This window comes from Solea solea, chromosome 7 (assembly GCF_958295425.1).
Source record: "Solea solea chromosome 7, fSolSol10.1, whole genome shotgun sequence".
NCBI classification, from domain to species: Eukaryota; Metazoa; Chordata; class Actinopteri; order Pleuronectiformes; family Soleidae; genus Solea; species Solea solea.
The window spans coordinates 20,020,542-20,032,749 of NC_081140.1; positions in this window are offsets into that span (position 1 = coordinate 20,020,542).

Consider the following 12,208-nt stretch of genomic DNA (forward strand, 5'->3'; position numbering starts at 1 on the left):
TCTGATGCAACTGTGATGTCTGTTTGTATTGTTGTCTCATCGTGTCTTTTATTATTTGATTTTTTTTTTTTTAACACCAGCACCATCAGAAGAAAAGCTCCTGAGCAGCATCCACGGTGGTTAAAAATACATCTCCGATTCGAAACCCTGCCCCTAAACGAGCCGCGCGTATACGCCGTGGCATCTGCTCCGTCCGTCCTGCAGCTCCCTGGAAATGAAATCTTTCACCTGTCACCTTGTACGCCCCGTCTGTCGGAGCGTACGAGGCAGCTCCCTGGTGTGACTGTGTATAATTGACCGCTGGGAGATGCAGCCGAACCTGTTATATGTTAATTGCGTCCTTTAATCAAGCTGTTTGCCTCCTGACTGAGGGACAGATGGCGTGAAACAACACCTCTGGTCTCCTGCCTCCAAACATGAACTACGACACTGTGCTTGAGCAGTCGTGATGAGCACGACGTCCTGCTGCTGGACACTTATTTGTGTTGTAACACAGTTGATTGAAACTTTTACAGATGTGATGCCCTCCAGTGTTTATGCGGCAACTGTCTTAGGGATGTATTCATTTTTATCATTGTCATCATGTCATCTTTGGCTGTGTAGAGTGTGTATGCATAGATAATAAATATTGTTTTAGTCTGAGATACGATAAGAGAGTTGTTCTACTACCGTATGGATTATGTGCAGGATTAACGTTTGCAGCAGAGGTGTTTGCTGTGGCTTCACATCAAGAGTCATAATGAGATCAGTTACTTTTATTTGACAGTTGACATTTTTGAAGTTGGGTTGTATACTGACACTTTGTCCTGTCAGGTCAATAAAGCATGTCCTCACGTGTCCTGTGCTGTGGGGGACACTGCTTGGGAAGGTGATGGTAAATCTCACTTGGTCGTGAGTGGTGACGTACACACAGCCACAAAAGTCACACAAGAAGAAGCATCTCCTGTGTGCCATGATGTAAAAACTGTTGATTTTCTCCCTGGACTTGTTGTGGGAATTAAAGGGATTATAAGCAGGTGTGGATCTTATTAGTTACCCTATAAATGTTTAAAAATCTGTTTTTCCCGGTGTCCCCGGCAAACCTCCTTCACTGAGTGCAAACCATGGTTCTTCTTCTTGGAGTCAGCACTTACATAATCATGTCTCTTTGAATCAAAAGTGCTCTATAAATTACTAACTGTAAAAACAAGTTGATTATTTATATCGTCACTACAAATGCACATTGTCCATTTATATGCAAGTTACAAACAGCCTCTGCTTTTTTTCTGGGCTTGTTCACTGATTAGGTCTCGATGGATGACATCAGGTGAAGCATTCGACATTTTCGTCTCAAATTTAATTACCTGAGTGACTCTTTTACACCTTTCCTCACAAATGTTGAGACTTGTTTACTCACAGTCCAACAGTCCCGCACTGAAAATGAGAGGAGATATTCCTCTGATGAACACACACACACACACTTACCTCGGCAACCACCACCACCACCACCACCACACTCTAATCATTTCTTTGGGGTGGCCTATTTTCTTCTCTGACAGCCCAGACAGTGAACTGTGGTGGAACAAACAAATGAATTATTCTTAATGATTCTCTTGCTGAATCAGTGAGCAGTGAGACTGCCACAGGTATCTGGAAAAACAATCCAATAAATAGTGGATTTCAGGGGCGAATTTTTGGATTCTGCTGCTGTTGCACTCATTGTAAGATTCTGGAGATGAGAGTCTCCGCTGCATTGACGAGAATATTATTTTAAAACCCTTGCCACAATTAACAAAAGTCTCCAACATGGTTTTGTCATCTTAAAAAAAAATGTTAGCAGCTAGTGTAGCCATAAGACAGAGTGGTCATTTAATAGCCCACACATCTGCTTAACATCTGTCATCTGCTGTCAATCACATCAAGGCCCCACCCTGAAGTTTACCATGCTTTATGAGCTATTTGACCATAAATGGCACCATCGTTTACTAAAATGAACATCTGCTGTATTGAAGAAAATCTGAAAGTGGTGATTGAGACCGTAAAGTCCTCAGGAAAATGCTCACTGATATTAGAATCAAGTGAGAAGTGGAATCATTTTATTTCCATTTAAAGATGGAGCGGTGGAGTCAGCCCTTGACGGCTATTTATGATAATACAGGTTTGAAACACTTTTGCTTCACCTTCCCGGACAAATACGTTGATGTTCAGTCTGTGGCTGAAAGACTCCTCTGGATTGAGAGTTTCCTTTAGCTGCTTTACTCCACTGATTTGTTTATCGAAACATGACGGAATCAGTTTTTCTAGAATCCAAAACAAATCGAGCAGACTCAACTATGTATATACACAGTGCTGTTAAACAAAGCCCTCATGTTTGTCTGCGACAGCGTCTGATCCAGGTCTTTAAATCGACCCGTGTGATCCTCATCAACGTGCTGATCCTGGATTACATTATCTTAAAGGACAGAAAGCGCTTGTTTTGGAACAATGAAAAGTGTGTAATCCCTGATTAGGATTTGTGTAATTAGCTGATTGCTGATGATATAGTTGCACCGTGATTGGCTGGAAGGGTACTATGGTAACAGACACACGGACATGGCAACTAGACAGCTATTAATTAAATGCTGAGGAGCCCTGTGTGGACTCATTTGTGGAGAAGTCACATGGGTGGTTTTTGGCACGTAATGAATTTGTGGTTCGGTTTGGAGGACTCGTTGTAAACAGGTCATTTTCAAGCCATTTACACAAACGACAGATCCGATCAGTTTGCTGATTGGGGGAAACCTCCCCCGTCAGTGTCCTTGAGCAAGGAAATCCACACCTACTTGTTCATTCATTACGAGTCACCCAGGATGGGGGCATAATCAGCTAAATCCCCAAGTAATAATATTGCAAGGGCACTTTGAGGGAAGTACTGCACGCCACTCGTTTATCTCTTTTGACTTCATCCGCCCAGATAGCACAAGCCACCAAATTCCCATTTATTAATAATTTCTCATTTGGTTTAGTGATTCAGTACAAAGCCTCTGGCAGATGCCTTGTTTCATCACTTGCGTGCTTTTCTTGTGTATCTGCCAAACAGATTACTGTTCAGCTGGGCTCCAGAAGGCATTGTCAACCACAGAAGAGCTCGCAGCCCTCAGCAGATCCCCCCTGAGTCTGTAATGAAACTCATATTTGTCTTTAGATAGTGTTTAATGTGGGGCAAAGAATAAAGATGGGAGTCTAAGACTGAGCAGATGGGTAGATTTCCTTATTTGATTCATCACTGCAGGAAAATGTAGTTTAGCAAATTATACTATAGAGAGTAAAAATGTTGATTGTTGTAGAGATGAGCTGAATGACATGATCACTGATCAGATCTGATCTGTGCAACTTGGAAAATCCCCAGAGTCCAGAAACTGGTGGAGATGGTGGTTGGTGACCTGGTGGAAGGATGAAGAATGATGGATCAAGGAGGGGAAGTGCAGGTTTCACATGACAGCAGAGTGGAAAACACATTTTCAAGAGTCCACATTTGAAAATAACGGTAATAAGATGACGACAAAGCCATGTTGCTTAATTGTCTCCTGCAGTATTATCCGTTATTTTAAGCCGCACTATTCAGTCCCAGTGAATAGTTTCTGATTCTGTTTTCTAAAATAAAAATGCTTTGTCTCATGTTTCAAACACAACAACAAATGCAGAAACACTTTGTATTGCAGAATAAAATGAGAGAACGAGGCAAAGTGGATTGAGCAATAAAGTCAATAATTAGAATGACACTCAGCCGAGTGAAAATAACCTTATAAAAAAGGAAAGAAAAGTCAGCGTGCGAACCTTCAGATCTCAATAATCACGGCTTATATCACGATCAAAACATTCTTTTTATGGGAAACTGACAAAATGAATAAACAGCTTCAGGACCAGAATGTTATTGTCGGTTTGTTCTTGTTGAGCAACAAAAACAAGCAACTCCTTAGAACAGGTACCAAGGAAATATGAATATACGCATTATTGTTCTTCTTCTTCTTAGTATTATTATTAGTATTAGTATTATTATTCATTAAATGATCAGGGCAAGGCTTGGAACCCATCAGCTATATTAGAGGAATTAAACTCTGGAGCTTGTTCAGCAAATATCATCCAAGACTTTCAAAAACGCAGATTCTCATCGTTTATTTTTTACAAGCTAACAAACAATGTTGAGAGACAGTGTCTAGGTAGATTTTTGACTACTCTCTATCAACAGCTATCTGGAAAAGGATGCAGATTCATTAAAAAGCTGCTGATACACAACTGTCGGTTTGCTCCAGTTCTTCTGTTCACAAATCTTTCTTCATTTTAGATTGTTAATACATGCAGTAAATGTGCTTAGTCACGGGGTATTTTCTGGGTTAAATTCCTGGTAAATGCTCCTGTGAATGATGGATAGATTTAACATGACATGACTTCACGGTTTCTTTAAAATCTTCATATCCATCCCTTTCACAACGTACCGACAAAAACGCCTCTTTAGTGCCCGCAGACACACGTGCACACATGACTCTGTCATAACTCACACATCCAGGCAGTGTGAGTACATTAACTTCTCCCTCGTTTGGTAAACCTCAGTCAACTGAAGGTACTTTGTCGTCCAGACCTCAGCTTGATATGAAATGTGTCCTGAGGTAAGTGCTGTTGGTTTTGTTCGACAAGATATAACATCAAAAATTCATCACTCCAGACGCATAATGAACACGGGTGTCATTACCATGTTGACACGTATATAAGCAATTATGTTGATGTTCCCTCAGCTTAGCTTACACGTGACAGTAAAACCATCACTTACTGCATCTGTGGAGCTGACGACCAGAGAAAAGCAAGAAAAAAAACGAAACTCAACTAAACAAAAAGCCCCATTTGTTTCCCAGATGTGCTCGTGTTGGCGATGGATAAATAAATAGGCAGACTGAGGGGAACGCTCCGAGGGGCTGTCTGGCCCGTGAACAACACTTTAATACTACAATCAATCTTTAATCCCACAATCAGCTCTTTTATAAATAAAGTGGCTATCAACATGTTGAGATCCAACAGAAGAGCTGCGGGTAAGGACGGATGGAAGAAGGCAAAATGTGAAGAGAGGTGAGGGGGATACAGAGCCGCGAGGAGATGAAAGGGAAGGCTGAGGAGAGAAAGAAAACAAAGCCATGACAGACAATCGGGTCAAATTAAGGTGTGAGGAAGGAGAGGAAGGCTGCAATGGGGTTAAAACACCAAAGAAGAAGAACAAGAGAGAGAGAAACGTAAAAAAGTGGGAACAAGCTAAAGCATCACATGAGCTAATATGTCAATAAGTTGTATTTTCACCTAATGAATCAGCGGGAGGAATACAACCTGCAGGTAACAGAGGAAACAAGCAAGGGAGAGGAGGATGAGGAGAAAGGAAGAGAGGAGAGATCTGGGGTGAGCAAAAGGACAGAAAATGAGACAAGCATAAAAGTAAAGAGATAAAGACGAGGACGATTTGGAGAGAGAATTAAAATGACAAAATGAAAGAAAAGGGAGAGGAAAAAATTCAGTGCATGTGCGTGTGTGTGTGTGTGTGTGTGTGTGTGCGCTTGAGATGCCAGAATCAAGTTGTTATTATGATGAAGGGATGTGGAGGAAAAACCAATCACAGCTGGCCCTCTCCCAACTCACCACAGAGGAGAGAAATTGTTATTCTCTCGAGAAACATCAATTTTGTCTGTGCACACACGCACCTACACACACCTACACACACACACGCACACACACACACACACACAAACACATTCTGATGACATAGGCTGCATCTTTACATGGTTGGAGAGCCGGGGTTTTAGAACTGACCAAAGAAACATCTGAGCAGATAATTACATTGAAACTGCTGCAGAAGCAGCAATACACTCACACACACACACACACACACACGCACACAGACACACACACACACTTGGCTAATGCTCAGTGGTTTCACTGGCATGTGTTTATTTCTGTCGATACAGTGGTGTCTGCATAAACTGAGTGCTGGGCGGCCTTGGATTTATCATTTTATAAATATACTGCAGCCTCTCACAGTGTGTGTGTGTGTGTTTGGTTACAGGCCACAGACAATCGGCTACTGTTTGCTCTGCATTTCCTAAATAATTCACTGTGTATGGATGTGTGTGTGTGTGTGTGTGTGTGTCAGTACATGCGGCTGAACAGTTTGTTTTCCCCACTGTAAGTGTTGCACCCTGGGCCTCATCCCTCACAGCTTCCTTGTGCTTACAGCACACGGTGGAGTGAACGTGTATTCACTAGATTCCAGCTGCTCACCTGTAAGTGCTTCCTCTGCTGGGGACAACAAGAGGAGAGCAACGCTCACCTTCTACGCCCTTTTACAGAAGGAGGGAATTGATCCTGTAATGAGTTTCCTCCCCCAGAAATTTGCACACACACACACACACACACACACACCTTCTTGTTCTGCAACAATGACATCAGGTTTAATTCATTACGAGATGGACTGTTTAACCTTGGAATCAACAGGGAACATGAGTGATTCTCTTCCACAGCTAGACATTGGGTAAGTTACAGGGAAAAAGCTCAGGTGTGGATGTTTGCCACACTTACACACACAAGCCACAGAGCCACAGACAGACAGGCACGATTGTCCCCACTCACCAGGACAAACTGATTTTAGCCACTTCACAAAAAGACTCACCTATTAAATGCTACACCATCTTTAGTGATTGCAATCGTAAGACTTTGTTGCCGTCAGAAAGGTTTTTACCTCAAGGGGCCACAGGGGCCGCTGGTCTTCTGTGGCTTTGGTAAATATGTATGAAAGACCGAGACCCTCTTTCACAACCACTGCCTAACAACATTCAAATGATCACACAGTTTAGTCGTGTGGGAACTTATTTCTATCATAAACACAGGATCCCTAACAAAAGCAGTCACACCTCTTTAAAAAACAACAGGATTATCCTTTATATCCTGCCATGCGTGAGGTGCCCTGACAGAGGAATTTAACACGCTCCCCGTGGCAAATCAGAAACAGGTATTTTTCTGCAGCTGGTTAATCAAAATCCTAATAATCCTAATAACCTGCTCCTGTTTGTGTTTGCACTGCTGCTGCCAATGAATCCTGTGACTTCACCGCTGCTGAACCTTGCATCACGCCGGAGGTTTCAGAAAGACAACTTTGGTTTCCAAAAGCATTCAAGGTGTCACAATTTCAATGACTCCTGCGTGAAGGCCGATCTACGGTGAGCAGATGAGGGTAAACGTGATCCACACAGTGACCGACGAGCACAGATGCCTCATAGTGTGAGAAGGTTGCTGGTTCCGGTTTCCTCCCACACATCCAAACACATGCAGAGGTTAATTGGACACTCTTATTTGCCCGACGGTGTGTGTGACTGTGTGCGTGTGTGTGTGTGTGTGTGTGTGAATGGTTGTTTGTCTCTATATGTTGGCACTGTGATGGACTGGCCTTTCGCCCGATGCCAGCTGGGATTGGCACCAGCAGCCTCGTGACCCTCATGTAGAGGATTAAGTGGTAGATGATGGATGGATGATAAAAGTGACTCCAACACACAGTCAGCGCTGACTGCACTGTGCATGGCTCCTGCACTGAGAACCAACCGGAGATACGGATGGCAACATGGCTGCCTGCAGATACACGAGAACATTTTATTTATTTTTAAAATCAACATCAACTCAAGGCTACAATGTCTTTTGTCTTGGCGTCAGAAAACATTTTCTGACTGGAAATGGAGGTTTGGAAATGGATCTTGGACAGAGACAAACAACATTCACTCACACTGATGGTCAATTTCGAGTCCCCTTATTGCATGTTTTTGGACTGTGGGAGGAACCCCAGAGAAAACCCACGTACACACGGGGAGAACATGCAAACTCACATGCAGAAACACACTTGTTCCGACTGTCTTCTTGCTGCAAGGGCAAGAGCGCTGACCGCTACACCAACCGTGTGGCCCCTTGTGGTAAATCTATGTCAGGGAAGTAAACCTGAACAAATGTTTTTAAACACAGAAAGAAATAAAAACTTGGTTCAAATCCATGTGTCAAACTACTGTAGTTCTCGCTGCAGGGTTAGTGCACTGACTCTAATGTGCCAGTACCTCAGACAACTACCCTGAACCTTCAGTTTAAGTGGGAACACAGACAGGTAGTGACACACAAAGACAACTTTACGCTGGATACCACCGCCAACACATCCCGGTGCGAGTAGTTTGATTCAGCTCAGCTGAATAAGCTGTATTATGCGTTTGTGCGGCGATGTGTGGCATTGTGTTGGCTTTTGTATGCGGTGCTGCTGATAAGGCAGTTGTGTCACTGCACGTCGCTGCATTGTTCCTGTGATAAGGAAGCAGCGGAGGGAAACAGAGATGCTATCAGCTGAGGAGAGGCAGGTGAGGAAGGTGGAGGGTGAGCTGTGATGAGAAAAGATGGGCCAGGCCTGTGTGTGTGTGTGTTTACACTGTGTCTGTGATGGATGAGTGGGTAGAGCAGGTGAATATAGGTAAGGATATAGTGGAGTGTGTGTGTGTGTGTGTGTGTGTGTGTGCGCGCTTGTTCGTAATCTCTGAACAACACAGCCACGTAGTTTGTGTCTCCGTAATTATGTTTTTTGTTGTTGTTGCTGCCCAGATTTCAAACATTATACCACAGAGGGTTTTTATTTTTATGCAAAAACACAGATTGTCATTCAGATAAGCGTGAAGCAGTTTCACATTATTCTCTCGAGTGTGAAATCTGAATCTGTGGAAAGTGTGAGAAGAGGTCGGACAACAAACAGTGATCGCAGGTTCAATCAGAATAGTTCATTTTAGCTGATTTAAACCATCAGCCGTGGTTGTTTATTCCTGTGCTTACTGATACTGATGTTACTGCTGGTGTGTTTCCTGAAGCAGTGGCCCAGTGACAGCAGGAACCATGGTCATCATCGTCATCACACCAACATACTGTAAACATGCACTTTGCTGTGATGATGTTATACCTGAAATAAACACCGAACTGTCCTCAGGAAAAGTCAAGACACATCTCAACAGGCAGCGTTTGACCTTTTCAATAAGAAAAGTCAAAATATACTTTCTGGTCCAGTAAAGACTGTAGAATTGTTCTGTCGTTCATAAAACAGAGTGGATCATGAGCTATTATGTGTTTGAATGCTCACCCAGGTGAGAGGGCACAGTTATGAATCAGTTCAGGGCTGTGTCTCAAGAGCAGAGAAAAGGAACATTGATACAAAGGAGACGGCTTTTCATCTCACTCGTCTCGCTTCAACTCCTCAGCAGTTCTAGTGGGAGCTTTCTACCTTCTGGGTAATGATAGAAAGAGTTCTTACTTTGGGTCTTTACTTTGAGTTCTGCTGCTCTTTAGGACCACAGATATAGTGTGAATTCGTAGAGAGAAGGGTCAACCACGAAGGATGGATGTCTGGTCCTTCCAAACAACCAATTATTGAGCCAACACGGACCGACACATACAAACAAATTGACATCTGCTCTTTCTCTGGACTATAATCTATCGTTATTACAGTGTATTTATGCGCTGCTTTTATAGACTTGAAGATCACGCAGAGCACTCACACAGCACAGCAGACAGCAGAAGTCTGACTCAAGGTTTAACTAAGATGCATGGTGAAGCGCTCAAACACTGCCCTCCACTCCTGGAGACGCTGGTGTGACAGAGAAAGATAGAGAGTGTGAAATAGTGAGACAGATATAAAGAGAGGGGTCAGTTGCGCTAAACTTTTAATCGGCGTTGAGGGTAAAATGCATGTCGGGAGCATCTATAATACAGAGCAGCCTGTGGCAGCGACAGATAGAGTCAGTGAGACAGAGAGACGGAGAGAAAGTACAACCTTTGCCTCTTCTGTCTCATTCACTTTACCCTCCTACATAAATCAAGGCCTGCTCAGGGTGGTTCAGGTTTACTGTGAGCCAGAGGGCGGGGTCAAGAAGTGGACTTGTGATAGGAAGACTGACAGTTCAAAACCTTTGCTATGGCACGAGAAATCAACCAAAGCAAACCAAAGTGCCCCTGAGCAAGGCGTTTAACCCAATGGTCCTGCCCAGTGAGAGAGGTTGTCTTTAAGCTCCTCCCACAGCGGCTTCATTACCACTCTTTGAACTCAGTCTGAATGAAAGCCGCCTTTTCATTTTTTTTTAACATCACTAAACATTTTCCAGAGGAATTAATGGTCTGTATAAGTCAATGTTGTACATTATGTTCCCATTTAGAGCAAAATAGATGATAAAGTTACGGCAAATGTGAGACTCGGGCGCAGAGAAGACAGCTGACACAGCCGAGGAAAATTCAAAGTCCACTTTACTGGAGTAGCAACAGGCCGGATCAGAAACTAAGCAAAACAGTCCAAAATCCAGGTGAACAATACAGACAAGAGCAAGGCATGAAACCAGGGAGAAGAAAATGGGTCAAACACAAAGCACAGAAAACAAAAAGAGAAATGCACACTGCAGTAACAAAGACAACCTGGCAGGAAGCGGCTGTGGCAGAGGAGCTTAAATACAGAAAGGTAAATTGGCAACAGGTGTGGTTGAATTTTGGGGCGGGAACAGAGCTTGACAGGAAATGATGAAATTGCACAAGAACGAATACTGGTTTCAAAATAAAACAGGAAGTCTGTGAATCCATGAAGCTGGTATCGTCCAACAGGTGCCTGGCTGCAGGGGATTTCCAGTTGCAAAAATGTTCATCAACAAATGTTAAATCAACAAAACAAAATCTGGGAGAACATACATTTCTCATCATTAGAATGCAGTTTAGTTGAATGAATTGTTAAAAAATTACAAAAAGACCATTGCAAAACCACAAACCCAATAATTCGAGATTTTTTCGCGGGTTCCTTCACAAAAAAAACATAAGAGTACTTTTTTTTTAGAACCAGCAAAGCAGTTTGATCCATTTTCCATCCACCCCCTGTGTGATGTTTCAGACCAGACACTGACTCTGAGTGTTGTAGGGCCTGTGGCTGTTCACGATCCATCTGCTTCTGTCTGCGGCCATCAGCCTATAATGGAACTATCACCCTGACAGAGCAGATGGAGGGAGCAGAAGCTCTCAGGACTAATGGAGGTGTGCTGGGCCCTGTCGTGTCTTTCTTACTGTATGTTTGTGTGTGTGCACACAAATGTGTTCTTGTGGAAAAAGTGGAAGTGAGGCAGAGAGAAAGGGCAGACATATACTTGCTTGCTTCTATGGCCTCCTCAGGGTCGAGCTAAAAGGGGTTAGCTGGTGTTGGTGGTGGGATCAATCTCGCCTCTAAGTGTGTCTTTCTTCATCACGTCTCCAACCTATTCCTCCCCTTGCTTTCATTCTCCTTTGCTGTGGAGAGCAACAATGGGTCTGAGGGCCACGTCAGGTCAAGGATTTTTGAGTTATTTAATTTACTGGTTCATACGTGTTGATAGCAACTTTCTTAAGAGCCCATGAGGAAACATTTTCTGCAGTTCAATTTCACACATAATGTACAGGGGTCAAACATCAAGGCCACACAACATCAAGGCATGCAGAAGATTGGACAGTCACTTCTCCTACTGTTGTCTCACGTGAGCTCCGGGAGTTGCCGGACTACTGCTGCCTCATTTGGTAAGTTAGTGTCATTATGGTGTGTTTCCATCATGGTACACTTTGGTACAGTTAGGAGATGCTTTGGAGGAACAATGAAACAATGGAGGACATGCAATGTGGCTGTTTGTCTCAACAAGACCTCAAGCTTCGTATGAGAATAGACTGTGGGCGTTGAAGAAACACCTCTTTTCTGTCGCCCAATCAGCTGACTGTCGAGGGTCTAGCTCCACCCGTACCGTACCATTACTCTGGTACCAGAAAATGGTTGGGGCTGGTTATTTTGGTACTACTCCTGATGGAAACACAAAAAATACGTTCAGAACTAAAGTCACAAAAAGACACATATGAAATTAGTGATGGAGTGGATCACCAACACATTTCTCAATAGACTTTGGTGCAGGTTGATGAAAGGCTGTCTAATGGTGCAACAACACATATTATTAAGATAGCTTGCGCTTAAAGTACCACAAAGTAGGATTTGCTCTTCCTACACCTGTAAACTGTAAAATACATGTTGCAGTAACACGTGCACTTTAAAGAGGACAACAACCTCTTTAAAGTGACAAGGGAAGTGGCTTGAGTTTTTAACTTGAAACCAACTGAAACATCAACCCTCTCTCTTACTACACAGTAACAGCAAACA